The sequence below is a fragment of the Myotis lucifugus genome, unplaced genomic scaffold (genome assembly GCF_000147115.1).
Source record: "Myotis lucifugus unplaced genomic scaffold, Myoluc2.0 scaffold_116, whole genome shotgun sequence".
In the NCBI taxonomy this organism is placed as follows: Eukaryota; Metazoa; Chordata; class Mammalia; order Chiroptera; family Vespertilionidae; genus Myotis; species Myotis lucifugus.
The window spans coordinates 2,828,053-2,849,091 of NW_005871164.1; the positions used below are offsets into that span (position 1 = coordinate 2,828,053).

At 43.0% G+C, this 21,039-nt stretch overlaps 1 pseudogene; it reads left to right on the top strand.

The window, feature by feature from the left end:
• The first annotated feature begins 467 nt into the window (after positions 1-467).
• On the top strand, positions 468-5,429 carry LOC106697918 (annotated as a pseudogene).
• Positions 5,430-21,039: the final 15,610 nt, after the last annotated feature.

Genomic DNA, 21,039 nt, shown 5'->3' on the forward strand with positions numbered 1-21,039 from the left:
GCTGCTTTAAGATGGTTGAAATGCAGTATAATGTAAACGCTTTAAAGTGAAGGACTATTAATTCAAAGCCAGACTGATAGTGACGGGGTGGCATTATGGATAAGGTGACATTCAGGCTAAACATATGTAGCATATCATCTACAGTGGGTATCTTAAATGTTTATCATTGACATTTTTAATTCCCAATCTGAAAATGAGCCTTCTAATTATTAACAAAAGTGTCCTACATTAATGAAAAACCTTAAAGGTGGTACACATTTTTTAAAACCTTTTTTTGCCTCCAAAAAAAATCTGGGGGGAAATATAATCTACTTTTTAAAATATACTCAAAATAAAATAGATTTTCTTTCTATTTATAATATTTACTTTATCATAATTAAATGAATTGAGCCTGATGTGTTTAAATATGGTTGCCTTTCTCCCTCCCCCAACCTCTCACAGTCTCTGTGCACCAACAGGCAGCAAATATGAAAAGCATTTACTTTGTGGCTGGATTATTTGTGATGCTGGTCCAAGGCAGCTGGCAGCGTTCCACTCAGGATACAGAAGAGAAGTACAGGTATTCACTCTTTAGACTTGAACTAACATAGCACAATGGTTATAATACGGTCTGTGAAAACTATAATTTGTGAAGAGGTCTCAGTAACTGAGAGTAAATACTCTACAATTTTAAAAAGTTTAAAATATCATTGTGATAAAGTTTTTTCTGGAGTATAGATCAGTATGTTGTTTCGAAACCAAAGGAGTAGGCTATGTTGGAAAATGTGTTATATGGGAGATTATAGCTTGTTGAAATCTTCAGCTGATCCTATCTATCCATTCACTACTCACACACTGCATAGTAGATTATTTTAATAATTCACACCAACTTTTTCTTTTTTAAATCCTTTATTAAAAAAAAACATTGTTTCTTACTAATTGTAAAAGTCATACATGCTCTTGATACAAAATATGCACAAAATGTTAGGTATTTACTGTATATAGAATATATCTCAGATCATTATACAGCTTCATATTATGCCTATTATCTTAGCATTGTATTGTTAGATTTTTCTTATAGCATTACAAATATTTATTAAATGTACGATATTTAATAGCTGCATACTATTTCATCTCACAAGTGTACAATATTTCTTTAGCTTTTCCTCTTCTATTGAACACTTGAGTTCTTACATTTTCCTACAAAGAAATGCTGCAAATAACTTTTCTCCCTACATTTTTTTACTCTTCCCTGAGGCTCGATTTTTGGTACTAAAATTACTGTGTCAAAGGGTTTGAATAAGTTTAAGTCTTTTATAATATCTTGCCAGCTTGCTTTCCAGAAATGTCATACACATGCACACTCCGCTCAGCCTTATAGAAATACTCCTTTCACAATACCTTTCCCCATATTAAATCTTTGCTATTTTGACAGGTGTGAATAGTATCTCAATTTTATTTCTGAGTATTAATACTATTGAATATTTCTCCATATTTGCCATGGCAAACAACTGTTGATTACCGGCATGTGGATTATCCACTTACAGTTTGAAATTAGCAAGTGGGATTTTTCCTGGCATTATTTAAATTTTTAATTGCCTTTCCTTTCATCATCAGCTATCATGTAACCAGGTAATGGAGCTACATTTTTATATTGACACATGCAAACAAAATTCAGAACTCAGATTAGCTGCCCAAATAATTTGGGAATCTTCACTCTTGTAAAATAGTCAAGCCATTGCTCTCTTCTATCATTACTAGCAGAATCATAAGTACATTAATTACTTAAAAAAACTATTTATTTAATCTTAGTTCAGTAAAGAGGAAGCCAGTTAAAAATCTGCTCCCAGGATTTAGAATCAGTGTATTCAACTCTAACAAAACTCTGAGATTCCCGTGGCAAACAAGGTGTCCCTCATATCAACTGAAATGCTCAAGGCACCTGCCTTTCAATTTCCTGTGGTCTTGTGTTTTCAAGGTGCTTCTTGAGTGAGTCCACTCAGGAAGAGACTTAGTTGCACCAATCACTGTTCTTCACAGCTCGTTCCAGGCTCCCCACCCAGACTCGCTCAATTATCTGCATCAGATACATAAAGAGAAACGCTTTACAGACCAAGAAATATTGCTCATGGAGTATGAGGAGTTTCTGCAAAACGACTGTGTCCGGGATTTCGTGGATTGGATGCTGGACGAGAACAAGTGAGAGTCTAAACCTAGTCCCAAATTTGCACACAAGTGTATTACTTCAATATGTCTAAAATATCTCCTTACTTTCATTATGTTATTATGCTCATCAAATAGGGCGTATAAGCTCTTTCAGCTTTGATGATTTCAAGGTTGGTGATGCTATCCTGCATATTATGCCTCTGAAAGTCCCACTTCTCACCCTGACAATGCCTTACACACACTGTAATGAAACGTAGATTTTAAATCATTTTCCCCACTGTGGTCTTAGCAATATTTACTCTCTTACCCATTTTCTATTAAAATTGAAAGCTGACTTTTTAGACATGAACTGTGAGGAAACTATTTTTTGACCAAAAGATAAGAGCAAATACAACATTCCCTGTAGGGTTCAAACTCATGACTGTAATCACATTTAAAGTAACCCCAAGCCAAGTTAATCATGGTACGGAATGGAAACAGATGCAGTCATTTTCTTGTAGAATACAATCCAAGATACACATTTAAAATTATAGCCTAGCTGCACCGCATAAAGAGAGAAGAAGGCAAATAAGAGCACAAGACCTTCGTAAGGCGTACGTTTTAATGTTGGATTTTCGTTGACAGTATTGGGTTTGCGGTGCATGTAGGCTACTGAGGGAAATCTTTCGCAAGGGTTTCACAGAGATGGTGGAATTTCACAATTTCTTTGGAGAGTGGCCCAAAGGGGAAGGGAGTTGTGCATCCAAAGTAGCTGAAGTAATCTAAATATCAGGATAAAGACATAGATTTGCCGAGAGAGAGAGAGAGAGAGAGAGAGAGAGAGAGAGAGAGAGAGAATGAGAATTAATGAATATGGGTCAGCTGGGAGAATTGGGGAGACAGAGTGGTTTACCAAAAGTTCTTTAAGTGGAGGGCATGACAGGAAAGATGGTGGTCATGGTCAGAGCAGACAATGGGAGAAGTCCCTGTTAGTGACTACAGACATGGCCATTGGTGAAATAAGAGAAATTTGAAAAAAAAGAAAACAATTATCCTCATTTCTGGAAAGGGAATGCTACAATTTGGTAATCTAATGTAAAATAATCCTCACTCTCAGGCAGTTTCTGTTGTGTGTTTAAGATGAAACCTTCCAGGGTAATAGATGCAGGAGGGCAGCTGGTCAACCACCTACACAGATCACATTTGAGGATGATATGGGGTCATATCTTAGCTTTCCTCACTGCTGTCCCATCACCTGTTTCCTTTCATCCATTATCACGTGGTTCTTTTGATGACATTTTGAGATGGTCCCTAGCTTTCCCTTGACTCACTTAACTATGTCGGATCCCGTAAGTATTAACAAACAGCTGCCTTGTCTGCAAGCTGCATAGAACATTGGAGAGTTCACATACACTGAGGCAGAAGTAAATGCAACAGTAATAATCAATGGCACGGATAAGCAGAAGAGGTGGAAATGGGTGTGCTGAGTGGGCCAGTGCTCCCCTAACTGCTATTATCTCTCGCCCATCAACTGTCCGTTCAGATACTTCATGTAGTTTCAGGATGTGTCTCCTAACTACCCTCATCTCCTAAATCTCCCTCAGTCTCTTCAACCCCAAGCTGCCACTACTTCCAGGTGAGAACCATATTGCTAAAGAGTCAGATCTTCAATATACCATTCACATTTCTATCAGGAATGGCATTGCCAAACATCATGATGAATTTGAGAGACAGGCTGAAGGGACATTTACCAGTGATTTAAGTTCTTACTTGGAGGCCAAGCTGCCAAGGAATTCATTGCTTGGCTAGTGAAAGGACTAGGAAGGCAAGAGTTAAGTCTGTACACTCTTATTTAACTTTATTTTTTATTTTTGCATGATGTTGAAAACTTACACTACAGTTATCTATTTATTGATTTGAGTTATAGAAGCAATTAATATAGTCTCGCAAAGTAAGGAAATAACTCCTATTAGTGGGAGACAATTGACAAGAGTTTAATATGTTTTATCTGTAGTAGCAAGTATTAATAATAGAGTCAGACAGGTGGTATTTTTATCCCACATTAGAGTTGTGTTATAATGAGGCTATTCATTTGTCAATACAAGACATGTTTGAGAAGAAGGTGCTATTGAGAACTACATCAGGATGATAAGCTTAAACTAGAAAAACTAGGGATGAGGAAAAAAGAAATAATGCTGAAAACTTAAAGTTTGAATTTAAGTATTTACATACGGGATCAACAAATATTTGTGTTACTGTTTAGCTAATAATCTGATAAAGACTGAAAGGTATTAAACTTAAGATTTTTAATGAAATGACACTCAAAATATAAATATTTTGAGTGCAAACATCCATATATTTCACAACATCCCCATTTTTTTATGGGACTGTCCTATAAATAGCCATTAAAGTTTCACACTGAAAATGAGACTAAGCCCGTTAGGTCCCTTCTTGGATCTTACCACAACCAAACAGACCCCTGGACCGTCTCATTTTCTCTTGACCATTTTGATTGACATTTGAATTATGAGAAGCAGGAAATTCATGTTCAACTCAATTTTTTGTGAAATTTAAAGCAAGCTTACTGAGACTTGGAGAAATCTTAAGACAAAAAGGATTGTATTACTATTTAGCTAATAACCTGATATTGTCACTGCTTTTTTAAACATTGATGACCCAATTTACAAAATCAGTGGTAAAATAGTTGCTTATACTTGAGGATATTTTATGATATTTTAAAGGGGCACCAAAAATGCTGCTAATAAAAACAGAAAATCTAATATAAAGTTTAATCCCTTAATACTGCACTTTGCAAGGCTGTTCTAATAACCACTAGTTTTACATTTTTCTGAATTTTAAACAGACTAATAGTCTCAATAATAACTTCTGTGTTGACCATATACTAAAATCTCTGGAGCAGCTGGACCACTGCGGAAGGCATGACGTTTTACAGGCTGGGTTTCCCGTCCTGCTCTGCTCTTCACTACCTCCAGGTTGTCCATTCTGACATGCACCAGTTCATGCAGGTTCCCACAGTCGGCCCTCTGTAATTATGACATCCTGTTTTCTCAGTGACCCGCACACGTTACCAGTGATATGCAATGAGAAAGCATGTATATAAAGCATTTAACCAAATACCGATTTTTATCCCCCTTGTCCTCAGCGCCCTAGATGATTTGCCTGTAATGCTCCGCCGCAGACATGCCGATGGCTCTTTCTCTGATGAAATGAACACAGTTCACGATAATCTTCCCACCCAGGAACATTTAAAGTAGCTGCTGCAGAACAAAATTACCGACAGGTGATTGCATTTTAGTGCATTCTGAAAACCATCAAAACTTTCATAAGCAGCTACAGGTTGTTCCTTGTGTGGGGAGGGGAGTCTTTGCTCTCTTGGTAGATAAGCAAAAGTATGACTCATTTAAGAATACATCATTATATTTGTTTTAGATAATTACACATTTACTCATTCACCTACTTACTCCAAAAATATTTCCTGAGTGTCAATTAAGGGACAGGGCACTGGGAACACAGATAAGAATAAAACATGGAAATATACATCATTCATGTGATAATGTGACATTCAAGATTGCTACGTATTTTGAATTTTTAACACAAATAAATTTGTTATTATATACTTAATGTAATAAGGATAGTGATAAAAATCTAAACACCAAAAGTAACCACTTATCTTGGTGGGTTATAATGGCTTTTTATAACTATTTATACACTTTATATTCCTTAACTGGGGAACTTTAGGATGTCATCTTTGAGTGCAAATATTTGAAAAGTTCAAAAGACTATGGGATTCATAAGACAAAAAGATCAATAAATAACTTTTACCAAAATAAATCTTTAAAATATTTCCTGGATAATTTAACAACATCATCTGAGTATGATAGCTCTGTTATATGACTGTCTTTTTCTTTTATCTTTAGGCAGTAAGTATGTCACTACTCAAGATCATCTTCATAACGTCACCTTCCAGCCACATGGGATGTTTGAAATTTTAAGTTCTGTAAATTTAAAAGGTGTATTCTGAAGCCATGTTGCTTTACATGCCAATGAATAGATTGTCTTTTAAGGCTGTGTTGCCAATAGAGCATAAATGGAATAAACCATTATCAAACTATTGCTAAAATATCAGCTTTAAAATATAAAAGTGAAAAATTTTATTTTCTTCTTATTTTGGATGAAGTACCCTAACCTGCTTATAGTTAGCAATGAAATTGTTTTTCTATGATATATTTTGTACATGTAAATTATTCCAATCACAGCATCTCCGCAGTAAAATATGGATTGGGCTGGTAGGCACAGTGGTGGAACTGGAAAGAAAACTTTCTTCTTGAAACTTTTGTCATAAAAATGCTCATCTTTCAAAATATCAAAGACATACTTAAATAAAACCTTCAAGCATCTTTACTGTTGTCTGTTTTCACTTCTTCATGCCCCCACTCCTTCCAAACATCTCTTCTTCCTGAGCCTGAAGTCCACAACCCAACTCTGGCAACCAGGCATTGTTTTGTGTGGTTAACAGTTTGAGCCAACATTGGACACTCATGATATTTTATATAAATGTATTGTTTTCTGGCTTCTCTGAAAAGATTAGGACATCGGGCAATATTAGACCCACAAAACAAATCTATTCTGGAGAAGAATACCAGCTGCCTCCCTTTGAAGAGAAACAGCTCATTATTGTGCCCCCTAATCACACACAGACACACACAGGCACAACCACACACACACACACACACACACACACACACACACACACACACTCACACACACACAAACTGCACACTTATATGAGCTCATATACCCACACCCATGTTATGTACACAGTAGGCACTTTCCCCTGACCCGCTTTACTTAGGCATCTCACTTGCCTGGCACCTGCTGACATTTAAGTAACCATCATGCCTTGTACCCTATCATCCCATTCTGCATTGTCCAGTATCTTGGGCCAGTCTGATGTTGATTGCCATGCCAGACACTTTTGGTTTTTACATACAGCATTGCCAACTCCATTCCTCTCTTTTTTATTGAAATACTAGAGGCCCAATGCACAAAATTAATACAAGGAGCTCAGCCCCCACTGCAGCTGTGGCTTCATCTGGAAGGACATCTGGTCTAATTAGCATGTTAGGCTTTTATTATTAGAGATAATCAACATATAACATTGTTTAAGTTGTACAATGAGCAAGTTTTATACATTTATTTATTGCAATATGATCACCACCTTAGTTTTAGCAAACTTTCTATCAGGTCACATAATGATTATTTCTTCAAGTCATGAGAACATTTAAGATGTAGTCTTCTAGCAAATTTTAAGTAAATAATACAGTATTGTGGATTTTAATCACTATGCTCTGCATTAGATGGCAGAATTTACTCATCTTCTAGTTGCAAGTTTGTACCCTTTAAGAATGTCTCCCCAATTCCCCCACCCTTAGGCCCTGGTAACCACCATTCTACTCTCTGTTTCTATGAGTTTGGCTTTTTAGATTTCACATATAAGTGATATTATACAATATTTGTTATTTTCTGTCAGGCTTATCTCACTAGGCATAATACCCTCAAAGTTCATTCACATTGTTGGTAAATGGCAGAATTTCCTTCTTTCTCAGGGCTGAGCTGACAGAGCAAACCGACAGGAAAATCCATAAGATCTGATAAACTCAATCAACTAAATACACTTAACATTTATAGTATATTGCACCTAGGAATAATAAAATTAATATTTTAAGTACACTTTAAATGTTTACCAAGATTGACTTATGCTGGATCAAAAATCAATAAATTTCAATTATTAAAATTATTTAGAGTATGATCTTTGACCCAGTGGAATTAAGCTAAAAACAAAAAGAAAAAAAAAGATACCTTACATATTCACAACTGCTTGAAACAAGGCAATCACTTCTATATAACCCATGGGTCAAAGAAGATATCATAGTAAAATAAAATTAAATACTTTTGAATTCTATGATAATGAAGATATAATAAATACAAACTGGAGATACAACTTAAGCAGTGCTTAAGGGTAAAAGATAGCTTTAAATTCATTTGTTATAAAAGAAGAAATTAGAAAAACAATAGCTTAAATTTTACCTCAAAAAACTGAAAAAATAGAACATCAACTCTCCAACAGTAAACTAGAGAAAATGAAAAAGAAGAAAATAATGAAATTCACAAAAATTTGCAATAAAAATGAAGGAAGCCAAAAGTTTGTTCTTTGACTAGATTAGTAAATTAATAAGTTCCCAGCAAGACTAGGCAAGAAAAAGAAAAGAGAGAAAAAGTTACCAGTATCTTATCTAATAAAAGAGAAACATGGTAATTAGCATACGGCTGCTACCCTTCCCATTGGCTAATCAGGGCAATATACAAATTAACTGCCAACCAAGATGACGGCCGGCAGCCAGGCAGCTGGAAGAGAATAAGAGGCTTGCTTGCTTCAGTGACGGAGGACTCCAATGTTCCCCGCCTGCCTTGCTGGCCTCTGAGCTTGCAGTTTGAAACATTGTAACAAATATAGAAGCTAAACAAAACCCGAGAAACCGGCCAGTATCTCAGAGCTGGAGTTGATACAGTGTTTTGATTATACAACCCAAACAAACCAGATACCTGCTTTCAGCAGCAGAGGCCTCAGAGCTGCAGCCAGAGCTAAAGCTGGCCCAGAATAAAAGAAAAAAGAAAAAAAGGAGCAGTTGGGAGCTTCAGTCACCCACCAGCCTGAAAACAGCCCTCAGCCCCTCACCCAGACTGGCCAGGCACCCCAGTGGGGACCCCAACCCTGAAGGGTGTGTGACCAGCTGCAAACAGCCATCATCCCCTCACCCAGGCTGGCCAGGCACCTCAGTGGGGACCCCCACCCTGATCCAGGACACCCTTCAGGGCAAACCAGCCAGCCCCACCCGTGCACCAGGCCTCTATCCTATATAGTAAAAGGGTAATATGCCTCCCGGCACCGGGATCAGCGTGACAGGGGGCAGCTCCCAAACCCCCTGATTGCCCTGCAGCTCTGTGTGTGACAGGGGGCGGGGCCACAACCTCCCTATCTGCCCTGCTCTGTTCGTGACAGGGGAAGGTGCCCCTACCCCCTGATCAACCCTGCTCTGTGCCTGATAGGCCCTGCTCTGTGTGTGACAGGGTATGGTGCTAAAACCTCCCCCCCACCCACGGGCCCTGCTCTGTGTGTGACAGGGTAGAGCCATAACCTCCCCATCTGCGCTGCCCTGAGTGTTACAGTGGCGGCGCCCCAACCCCCTGATCAGCCATGATCTGTGGGTGATATAGGGTGGCGCCGCAACCACGTGATCCGCCCTGCTCTGTGTGTGACAGGGGGCAGTGCCCCAACTCCCCTATCGGCCCTACTCTGTGGGGGACATGGGGGAGCTCCTCAATCCCCTGATGGACCCTGGTCTGTGCATGACAGGGGGTGGCGCCACAACCTCCCCATCGACCCTGCCTTGAGTGTGACAGGGGGCGGTGCCCCAACCCCCCAATCGGCCCTACCCTGAGCGTGACTGAGGGTGGCATTGCAACCTCCCAATCCGCCCTGCTCTGTGCATGACAGGGGACGGCACCCCAACTCCCCAATCGGCCCTGCTCTGATCCCGACCAGGGGCTGAACCTAGGGATTGGTCCTGCCCTCTGCCACCCGGGAGCAGGCCTAAGCCAGCAGGGCTTTATCTCCTGAGGGGTCCCAGACTGCAAGAGGTCACAGGCCGGGCTGAGGGACCCTCCCTTTCCCCCAAGTGCACAAATTTTTGTGCACCGGCCCTCTAGTCCTATATAATAAAAGAGTAATATGCAAATCAACCGAATGGCAGAATGACCAGTTGGCAGGGGGTGAGACCGGTGAGCAGGCTCAGCCAGGCCAGCCAAGGCGCATGCCAGCGAGCAGAGGGCGGGAATGGCCTTGAGGGGGGGAGGAGGGCTGCAACCAGCAGCAATGGCGGAGGGGCAATAGGGGGGCCAGCACCATCCTCTGATAGGCCCATCTGGTTGCTTCCCGCAGAGGGAGGCTGGGCGGCAATGGCAGGGTGATGAGGCTGCGCCATCTCCTGATTGCCTGTCCAGTCACCTCCTGCAGAGGGATGCCAGACATCTGTAGGCCATCCCCTGTGGACTCCCAGACTGTGAGAGGGTGCAGGCAAAAGTGAGGGACCCCCACCCCAAATTTTCATGCACTGGGCCTCTAATATATAATGAAAGAGGAAAATTATAAAGATTTTACAAACAATAAAAGTATAATAAGAACATACAGGGGTGGACAAAAGTAGGTTTACAGTTGTTCATATGGAAAAAATTCATGTGGGTTATGATTATTACAATAGCTTTATTAACTCTGTGTTTAGCATACTCACAAACTATAAAGCTACTCTTGCCCACCTCTGTATGAAATAAAAATGTATGCCTTACAAATTTGGCAATTAGATGAAATGAACAAACTCTTTTAAAAATATTACTAAAATAGTCACAAATAATAGAAAAACCTTAATAGTCCTCTTTGTACTCTCTATCCACTGAGCCAAACTGTTTAGGGCAAAAGTTTTACTCTTTAGAGAGGATTTTCCCCCCAGGGAATATAGGTTCCTGCCAAGACAGAGAGAGTTTTTGCTTTTCCCTCAATGCTTTTGAGTGATCCCTCTAACTTTTCCAACAATCACAATTTCAATTTTGATGTTTGAAATCATTTCCATCTGACATCTGGAACAAGCACATGACATTTTTAGGAAACTAGATTTTTCTGGGAAAACCCCAAGAAAGATACATTTATAGTAACACATCTTTTCTGAAAATTCATGGCGCTTCAGATTCTATTTTTTTAAATATATTTTATTGATTTTTTTACAGAGAGGGATAGAGAGCCAGAAACACCGATGAGAAACATCGATCAGTTGCCTCCTGCACACCCCCCTCCCCCCACCTGGTATGTGCCTGCAACCAAGGCACACGCCCTTGACCGGAATCGAACCCAGGATGCTTGAGTCCGCAGGTCAACGCTCTATCCACTGAGCAAAACCGGCTGTGGCTGCAAGACCAAGGGTGATCCCGAGTTGGGGGGGCGGGGGTGAAAGGATTAAGGAAAAGACAGACAAGAGAATAATAGCTGGGTCTCGGTGGGATGCTGCCTCCCTGATTTGGAGACAACCACAGCGCCCACAATCCTTGTCTTTATTTTATAGCAGATGTCACGAGGCAAAGCAGGGGCATGATCACATTGTTTACAGCATTCTCGTGAGCTCCAACCCTACTCAACTACATGCACCTGAACTCTAGCACAAGGAACGTGGGGCCACCTGTTTGGACCATGGGTTCAAGCTTACTACCACAGCCATTGGCTATGATTGTGCTGGGAGGGCCCTGCCCTCCAGCTGGGACTTGCATGTGGCAATGAGAGGACCCTGTCCTTTCATTAGTCCAAGGTTTGAACCTGGCCAAAACACCATAACTGCACCCCACAACCAGCCAGGGCAGATTCTTAATATTCTACCCCAGCTAGAGAAATTGAACATAGAACAGTGACAGATCAACGTGGCAGAGCAGAGATGTGTTTTAAAATCTGGCAGACTGGGCTTGAATATCAACTCTGCTGGTGACTGGTCATGCTGTTTTGCTTCTTCAAGCCCCAGCACAATGGGGATAATAGTTCCTGCCTCATGGTTTTGTTGTGACACATAAGTAAGATGGCCCATTCCAAGTTCATAGTGCAGTGCCTGGCACATAAAACCCTTTCAATACATGAAATCCTACATTACATAAAATATTTTAAAACAATTGATAAGCAGTTAAGGCTAGCAACAGTCTGGTGAAAACCCACTAGTTTTGTTCTGAATTTGGATGATGGGAATATAATACTAAGAAACATCTATAAATCAAAAATGATCTATTAAATAAAACCATGAAATTCAAAACAAGTGCAGATATTTTCACAAGTCGTGTTCATTTCTTATGGCTGCTATAACACATTACTGTAAACTTATTGTTTAAAAGAACACACATATATTACTTTACAGTTCTGCAGGTCGGAAGCTCAAAATGGGTTTTAATAGGCTGAAATCAAAATGTTAGCAGGGCTACACTACCTCCAGGTGTCCTAGGGAAAACTTCATATCCTTGCTTTTTCCAACCTCTTAGAGACTGCCTGCATTCCTTGGCTTGTGGCCTCTACCTCTGTATTCAAAGTGTATGTCTATGATCTCTGCTCCCATCATCCCATCGCTTTTCTCTCTGACCCTAATCCGCCTATCTGTCCCTTCTAAGGACCCTTTTGATCACTTGAATCAACCTGGATAATCCTTATCACAAGATCATTACGTTAATCACATCTGAAAAGTCTTCTTTGCCATGTAAGTTAACATAATCACAAGTCCTGGGATACAGATGTGAACATCTTTTTGGGGGTCCTTATTTAGCCTACCCCCAAACCCAAGACATATTATACAGATATGGCATGTAGAAAGCAGTTTGACAGTGAAGGGATTCAGATTTATTATAGAACATAACTTAGGCCAGAAACAAACAAACAAAAAAACTGCTATAATTTAAACAGCAAATATGCTACTGGGATAAGACAAGAAGAAATTTTTTAAAAAATATATTTTTATTGATTTCAGAGAGAAAGGGGGGAGAGAGAGAGAGAGAGAGAGAGAGAGAGAGAGAGAGAGAGAGAGAGGAAGAGAGGAAGAGAGAGAGAGAGAGAGAGAGAGACCAATGATGAGAGAGAATTACTGACTGGCTGCCTCCTGCATGCCCCCCACTAGGGATCAAGCCAACTCAGGCATGTGCCCTGACTAAGAATCAAACCTTGACCTCCTGGTCCATAGCTTGATGCTCAACCACTGAGCCATACTGGCAGGGTAGACAAGTAGAAAACTTTCAAGGATGTTCAAGAAATAACTCATTATTTTGAAAAGAGCTAAATAAAGGATAAAAGCAAACATTTCTTCTTTGCATTCCTTATACAAATTGTACTTCAAGATTACCAAATAGTTGATAAGGGGATGTTTCAGGCAATATTCTAGAATATTCCATCCAATAGAAAAAAATAATGGAATTTGAATATCATCATTTGGCAACCCCAATAAATTAATGTGTCTGCATATTGAGTATCAATGAATGTTAACATCACAAAGAGAAAAACAGCCAAAAATTAGTCACCTGCTAATGGAAGACACAACACCTCTTGCCCCAAAATCAAAGCTGACTCTAATCCTGTCTCAAGAGGCAACTACCAGTTTACAGGGAGAACACGGGCAGAAGAACGTGTTAAATAAAACCAAGTCCTTGCCAGCATTTGAAATTAGACTGAGAAAAACTCTCAAGACATGCATCCTGGTTTCTGAAAAACCAAACCAAACAATAAAACTGCAGAGAGAGAGAAAACAAAGGGAACCTGAAACTTAAAATGGACCTAAAAAGTTACCCTGCTTACATGCATGGACCATATTTGGATCTGGATGCAAACAGGAAACAATTAAAAGACACATTGAAACACTAAAGAAATCCTTTATAATAAAAGCCTTATATGCAAATCAACCAAATGGCAAAATGACTGGTTGCTATGACATGCACTGACCACCAGGGGGGAGACACTCAACGCAGAAGCTGCCCCCAGCCCCCAGGCCAGCCAAGGCAGGTGCCAGCAGGGGGGCGGGGGGGGGCCCAATCACTGGTCAGGCTTAGGGACTCTACCTGTACACAAGTTTTGTGCACCAGGCCTCTAGTTTTAATATAAATTGATGTTTAAAATATCTAAGAAGCATAATTAAATGTTTTGGGGTTTTTTCTTTGTATTTTTTAATTTTTCAATTACACATCACATTCAAAATTATGTTGTATTAGTTTCAGGTGTACAGCAGAGTGGTTAGATAATCATATACTTTACAAAGTATTTCTAATATGCACCTGACACTGTACATACTTACTTCAATACTATTGGCTATATTCCCTATGCTGTACTTTACCTCGGAAGTGCAATTAATTTTTATGTGCCTGTTTGGCGTTAGGGTCCCTGGAGACAGTGCCAAAGCCTGCAAGCCAAGTCTTTATTTTATAGCCAGATTCCACTAGGCAAAGTAAGGGCGTTTGCAAGATGTTTACAATGTTCTGTAGGGTTTTGAATCTACTCAATTACATGCACCTAAACTCTATCAAGCTTAGTTTTGGCAGCACTTGCTGCATCTTCCACAGCCTACATCACTTAGCCACCTGGGACCACAGGTTCGGACCGTAAGGTCAAGCTTACAACACTAGCCTTTGGCTATAATTATGCTGGGAGGGCTTTGCCCTCCAAGCTGGGACTTACACGTGGCTTTGTCCACAAAAGGACCATCCCCTCTCATTAGTCCAAGGCTTGAACCTATGCAAACACTGTAGCCGCTCTCCACACTCCTTGTTAGTAAGCAAGTCTCAAATGCACCCCCATGGCTCTTTGTTGTGTATGTGGCCTGGCTACAGTATTTCGGACAGGTTCAAGCCTTGGACTGAAGAGAGGGCACAGTCCTCTGGTGGCCACATGCAAGTCCCAGCTTGGATGGCGGAGCCGTCCCAGCACAATTATAGCCAACAGCTATAGTAAGCTTGAGCCTGTGGTCTTCACACATGGCCCCACGTGCCTGAGTGACGTGGACTTGATAGAGTTCAGGTGCATACAGTTGAGTGGGACTGAATGCACCATTTTGATCAGGCCCTTAGTTTGCCTTGTGGCATCTACTATAAAATAAAGACAGGGCTTGTGGGCATGGGCGCTGTCCATCAGAGGGGCAGCATCCCACTGAGACCCAGCTTTCATTCTCACGTCTGTCTTTTCTAAGCCTTTCTTCACCCCCACTCAGGGTCACTGAACCAGGCTGAGCTGGCATGGCAAATAAGGAGAGAGCAAGGTCACTTCATGACCTCAAGTTCAAGAACCAACACTACCTGTGGGAGGACCCAGCCTTCAGTCAGCCTGCGTTCTTGGGTGACTTCAACACACGTCAGTTGCCAGCAGCCCCAGCCCAGCCCCATGGGTGCCCCACCCTCCTAGCAGAGAGGATACACTCCTGGCCCGCTGGAGAATTGGACTCCAAGAATGCCAGGATCACCAGGGCTGGCAGGGAAAGGTCACTTCACGTCCTGCTGGTGGAAATGTGAATGTGACAGGCTCTTTGGAAAGCTATCTGCAAACATCTACCAAAATGAACTGCATAGGCATCCCCCAGCCCAGCGGTTTCACTCCTGGAATCCACCCACCAGAAGTAAGAGCCCCCTTCAGGAAATGCGTCTCAGAGGCTCAGGTGCAGTGTTTGGCGTGTACAACATAGTCCTGTTCCTCATTTCCAGATGCCGCTGGTCCTGGAATAGCTAATCAGATAAAAATAAAGTATCACAAGGTGGGGGTGTGTTCCAAATTGGAATTCAGGAAGGACAGGAAGTGTACCCAGAGGGGACATGAACTGTGGGTTCAAGGAGCTGAATCCAGTCTCAATCTAGGGGTAGGAAGGCTTATGTTTTAAAACGTATCCCAGATTTCAATGGAAAGACAGGGATGGAAAGACACACAGGCATTTATTTCCAAATAACTGTCACACAAAAAGATGTTTTTTTAAAAAAAAAACATATTTTTTGTTGATTTCAGAGAGGAAGGGAGAGGGAGGGAGAGATAGAAACATCATTGATGAGAGAGGATCATTGATTGGCTGCTTCCTGCACACCCCCCACTGGGGAATCAAGCCAGCAGCCCTGGCATGTGCCCCTGAGCAGAATCAAACGGGACCCTTCAGTCCTCAAGCAGATGCACTATCCATCAAGCCAAATCAGCTAGAGCAGAAAAGCAGTGTTTACACTCACAATTCCTAGCAAAGGAGCCATAGCACATCACACAGGGCCAGGTCGGGGAGCACTGGGGCAGCCAGGAGACACTGGGGGTGAGGAGGAAACGTGGGCACCACCCTCCTCGTGGTTCCCCTGGGAAGGAATGGATGAGCAGCCTGGCGTGGCAGGCTCCAGGCATCGAGGCTGCCCCTAGTTGTCCAGCAGCTGGCCCTGCTGCGCTTACAGGAGGAGACAGCGCCCAAAGGTGAGAGCCTGGTAGGGGAGGTGGTGGGTATGGGCCCTGGTTTGGTTTGTTTGCATCTGAAGGGTCTCTCCTAGGTGGGTTCTTCACTGTGCCGAGGAATTGGTGACCCTGGGGGGCAGTCTCTCCAGGGTCATCCAGGGCCCAGATGTCAAAACATCAGAATAAAACCACCTGCTTAATTACAGCTGGTGGGGCCCAGCATCCAGTGGCTCAGATTCCCCCACCAGGGTCCAGAGGGGCGTGAGCCCACAGACACAGCTGCAGAAGAGGACATGGCAGGACCCTGTCCTGCGGGCAGACACTGAAGGGGTGGAGACCAGAGCGGTGGCTGGCTGGCTGCTGAGGAATCACAGGGGCACACAGCCTGACTGCAGGGGACACAGCTTCCGGATTTGAGATTCTGGCCTAATTTCAAGGCCCACCTGCCCGGCAGAGGCCAGCACCACTTCCCCTCAGGGTCCTATTTCTCCCTGCTTGTATCCTGCAGATGGGAACTAGAGCCTGCACAGGAGCTGAGGCCCCGGGAATAAAGGAGCCAGGGCGGGAGAGGGGTGCTCTTTCCTCTCCTTGTGCCAAGACTAAATTCCAAAGACTTGGCTGGCCTTGGAGCTCAGGGCTAAGGGAGGAAACTAAGCATCTGAATGGACAGCCTGGTGTCTAATGATGAGAAAGGAACAGGTTGTTGCTCCCACCCAAACACGCCACCTGCGCTCTCCCCACCCAAGCTGGGGCCGTGCCTCTCTGCAGGGCGGCACCACCTCCCTCACTCCATCTCCTTCCTGAACGGTAGAAATGAACATTGCTCTTATTTAAAAGTAAGAGAATCCAGATCTGAGATGATATCCATTGCACTAGTCTGCAAATTTAATAGAGAGGAGTTTGTCTTCACCTCAGACAAAAGCTGGATCCAGCTTCAAAGCACTTGTGGCCCTTGCACAGAGGCAGACATGACTGGCATTTGTGATGGTCAGGGAAAGCACAGGGATGGCCTCGTTAGGCACCAATATCCTCTTTAATGGGCACGGAAATCTTTCACCCTGAGTGCTGTCACCTGCAGGCTGCTGCCTGCATGTCATCTCCATTTGCCACCCAACTATGCAGTCTCTCTTCAGATTGTCTCACTAAGCACAGAGCACCCCTGGGACAGCTCTGGGCAGTCTGAGGCTGTGCCTGGAGCCCTTGGCCTGAGGAAATCCCAAGGCATCCTTGGTTTTCCCTGCAAAGGCTGGGTATTCCCAGCTCTACCTGCTCACCCCACTCTCATGGGAGGAACTGCCATACACTTCCAGGTCTCTGGCTGCTGAACTAATGTGTCTGTGCCAACATACAACTGCTTCCCTGCCCTTTCCCGCCTCCTCTCCCTCCAGGATACCCTGTGCTCATTACTTGCTCATCAGAAGAGCTATCTTTGTCTGTATGTCACTAATCCATGCCTTTTACTCTAAAATGGCCCAGAGATGTAGCCCCAGACTATAATCTAAGGAAATGTGCTGATACCCACCTCCAGCCCTAGTCTCTCCTCAGATTGGACGATGGGACAGTAAACAGTTCCAGGTGATTGATAATAACCTGCCCACCGGAGAGGCAGGGCACAGCTCTGTGGTCCTCCCCGGTCTTAGACTATCAGGACTAGCTTTAAAAAAGGGGCTGCGTTTCTCAGGCTCTAAAGAACATAACAATCCCCTGGGGATCTTCTTAACATACAGACTCGGACCCAGTAGCTCTGGGTTGAACTTCAAAATAGTGCACATCTAACAAGCTCCCTGGTGGCGTTGCTGCCGCCGGTCCATGGACCACACTTTGGGTAGCAAGGGCACAGGGAACATTGGGCTCTGAGCTTCAGATGCATGTACCCACAGGCTTGCTGCGGCAGACAGCGGGAGCTTAAAGGCACACTGTAGAATGGTCCATTTATCTGTTTCTGAATCGGACTGCTTCAAAGATCTCTAAGTTCTCCATAGGGCTTCAGTTGCTATCATTTGACTAACATTTATAAATGCATCTAAAAAACACTTGCACCCTGACAAACGAAAATGGACTCAACAGGGAGAAATAGAAACACCTGAGGGGTTGGGAAGGGAGACAGCTTTGGGCCACTGGGGAAAGCCCTAGTGACTCAAGGCACAGGTGAAAGCACTGATTTGTAATGTGAAATTGAACCGGAAAGGGCTGCCTCTCGCTGTGTGGGCTGGCTGCTCAGTGTGACGGCAGGGAGGGCAGATGGGGAGGTGCCTGTACTTTTGCTGATAGCAGCTGTAGAGGACAAGCCTCAGTGTCATTTGACACACAGAAAAGGATTCTTTTGGAGTTGGGTGCTGTTTGTTTTGGTTTCCATTTTTCCTTCAGTTTTGCCTCAAAAAGAGGCAAGCACCACTGAGAGGTGATACTTGTTCCCTGTCCTGTGGCTTTAGCAGGCCCTACACATCCTACTCCTCTGTGTGGACCAAATATCCTATATAATAATAGACAAATATGGCAATTTACCTTACCTTTGCTATGCTTCCCATTGGCTAATTAAGGTGATATGCAAATTAACTGCCAACAAAGATGGTGGTTAACCATCAACAAAGGTGGTGGTTAATTTTCATATGTAGGGTCAATGCTGGGAGGCGAAAGGGAAAGGACAGAAGAAGCTGCCTGCCACTGATGGTAATCAAAAACCCAGGTGGCAGGCAAGAGCGGGGAGGCAGGCAAAGAGGGCCCTGGGGGCCGCCTTTGCCCTTCCATCCGACCCTATCAGAGAACCGGGGCCACCTTTACCCCGCCTGCCAGCCGTGATCAGAGAACTAAGGCTGCCTTTGCCCCAACCCCTAGCCATGATCACAGAACCGGCCGCCATTTCCCTACCTTCCAGCCACGATCAGAGAAATGGGGCCGCCTATCACCTGCCCCCAGCCATGATCAGAGAACCGGGCCGCCATTGCCCCATCCCCCGGCTGTGATCAGAGAACCGGGCTGCCTTTGCCCCGTGGCTAAAACCCCATGAGACCAGGTCCTGGCTGCCACGTAGATCATGAGCACCTTTCAAACTGCGAGGGTAAAATCCATGAGACCGTGTCCTGGCCTCTATGTGCTGCCACATAGATCTTGGGTGGCCAGCAGCCACCTCATCCCTGCCCCCCTAACCCCCCCCCACCCCTTGCCAGTGATCAGATAAGTACCTGTATTTTTTTCAAAGTACCTGTATTTTTAATAATTTCTTGACATGGTAAAAGAATTTTACATTATGATCCAAGGGTGGTGGGGTGAGGAGAAGGAGCAGCAGAACAATCCAACAAAAAAAGGGGAACAGAAATGCATGGTGGAAGGGATTAGAAGGGTGGGTAGGGGCATTGCCCAACTAAAATGCAATTGGTTTGTTACTGAGTACTATTCATGGGAAGACTGCATCCTGACTCCTTCTCTATACAGCATATTGGGAGTAAATATGATGCATCCAGGTGGAAATATGATTAGGGGTTGGAAGACAGGGAAAGAAGAAGTCAGAAATAGACAGAGTTATTGGCTGAGAGAGTTACTGGCTAGCTGGTTGCAAACACTGACTCTCCAATAGAGATAGGATAAACAAGTGGGGGATATCTCTGGAAGATTCAAGAGATAGGCTGCAACTCTTCTATGGTTTTGACTTGCCCAGCAGATTTCCACATACACACCTGTACACGCCTATATTTGCATGCATGCACATATACACATAACAGACTGCCCCCCGCCCCGGAAGCACAGAAGAAGAAGAAGCTGCCAGAAGAAGAAGCTGCCCACCTTTGGTCCAGGCGCCAGTGCCTGCGGCTGGCTGCAGACCAGGAGACAGACAAGCCACCTGCCCGAGGTCCCAGGCTGCAGCCACCCAGAGAAGCTGACAGCCCTGTGGTCCAGGGCGCCAGCGCCTGTGGGCCAGGGAAATAGGTTCCCTTTTCTCCTACTGCAGTCATTACTTCAATATTCCCCATCTGAATTTCTCCCCTGTGCTGCAACCCAACTCCACTTTTCATCAGAAGGATACGGAACAGAGAGAGCAGTGTTAAAAGCTTGCATTTTTAAGCCGGTAAAGTTGGTACTTAAACATATAAATGGAAAACTAGAGTCCTTAAGGTAACAAAGGCTACAAAGGACAGGGACAGCACATGACCTATTATATCCAGCAATCCATATGGGGACAGAAAACTTTGCAATGATGACAATTAGTGAAGATATGAATCAACTAAAATAGTTGACAGGGACAATTCTTCCATCTTTGAAAATATCTACATCAAATCTGTTTAAATAGATTTTCATCTGCATAATATAACACATTCTAACAAGACCACCACCATCACTAATGTGTTCAGTGTTGTGCCGATAAATGTTTAATAACTGAGGGACACCCCCCCTGAGTGCACAAATTTTTGTGCACTGGGCTACTAGTAATACAATGAGCTACCACTTGAAGATGCATTCATTTTGAATGACTAAGATGAAAAAGCTGACAATACCAAGTACTCACAAAGAGATGGAGCATCTAGATCTATCATACTGTATATTGCTAATGGATGGAAAAAGTTGGGCAGTTTTGTTACAGTTAAACAGACACCTAACATAAAACCTAGCAGGAGAATTAAAAACATGTCCACAAAATACTTGTCCAAGAATGTTAAAACCATCTTTTTCCATTATATTCCTAAACTAGAACCACCCCAAATGTCCATCTGTAAGTGAATGAACAAAATAACTGTCCTATATTCAGAGATAAAAACATGTATGAATGTCAAAAAATGTTGAGTAAGAGAAGTCAGATACATAGAAACCATCAAGATTGTGTCTGTCAAGTTCCAAAATAGTAAAAAGTAAGATTTGGCACAGTATAGAGTTATAAC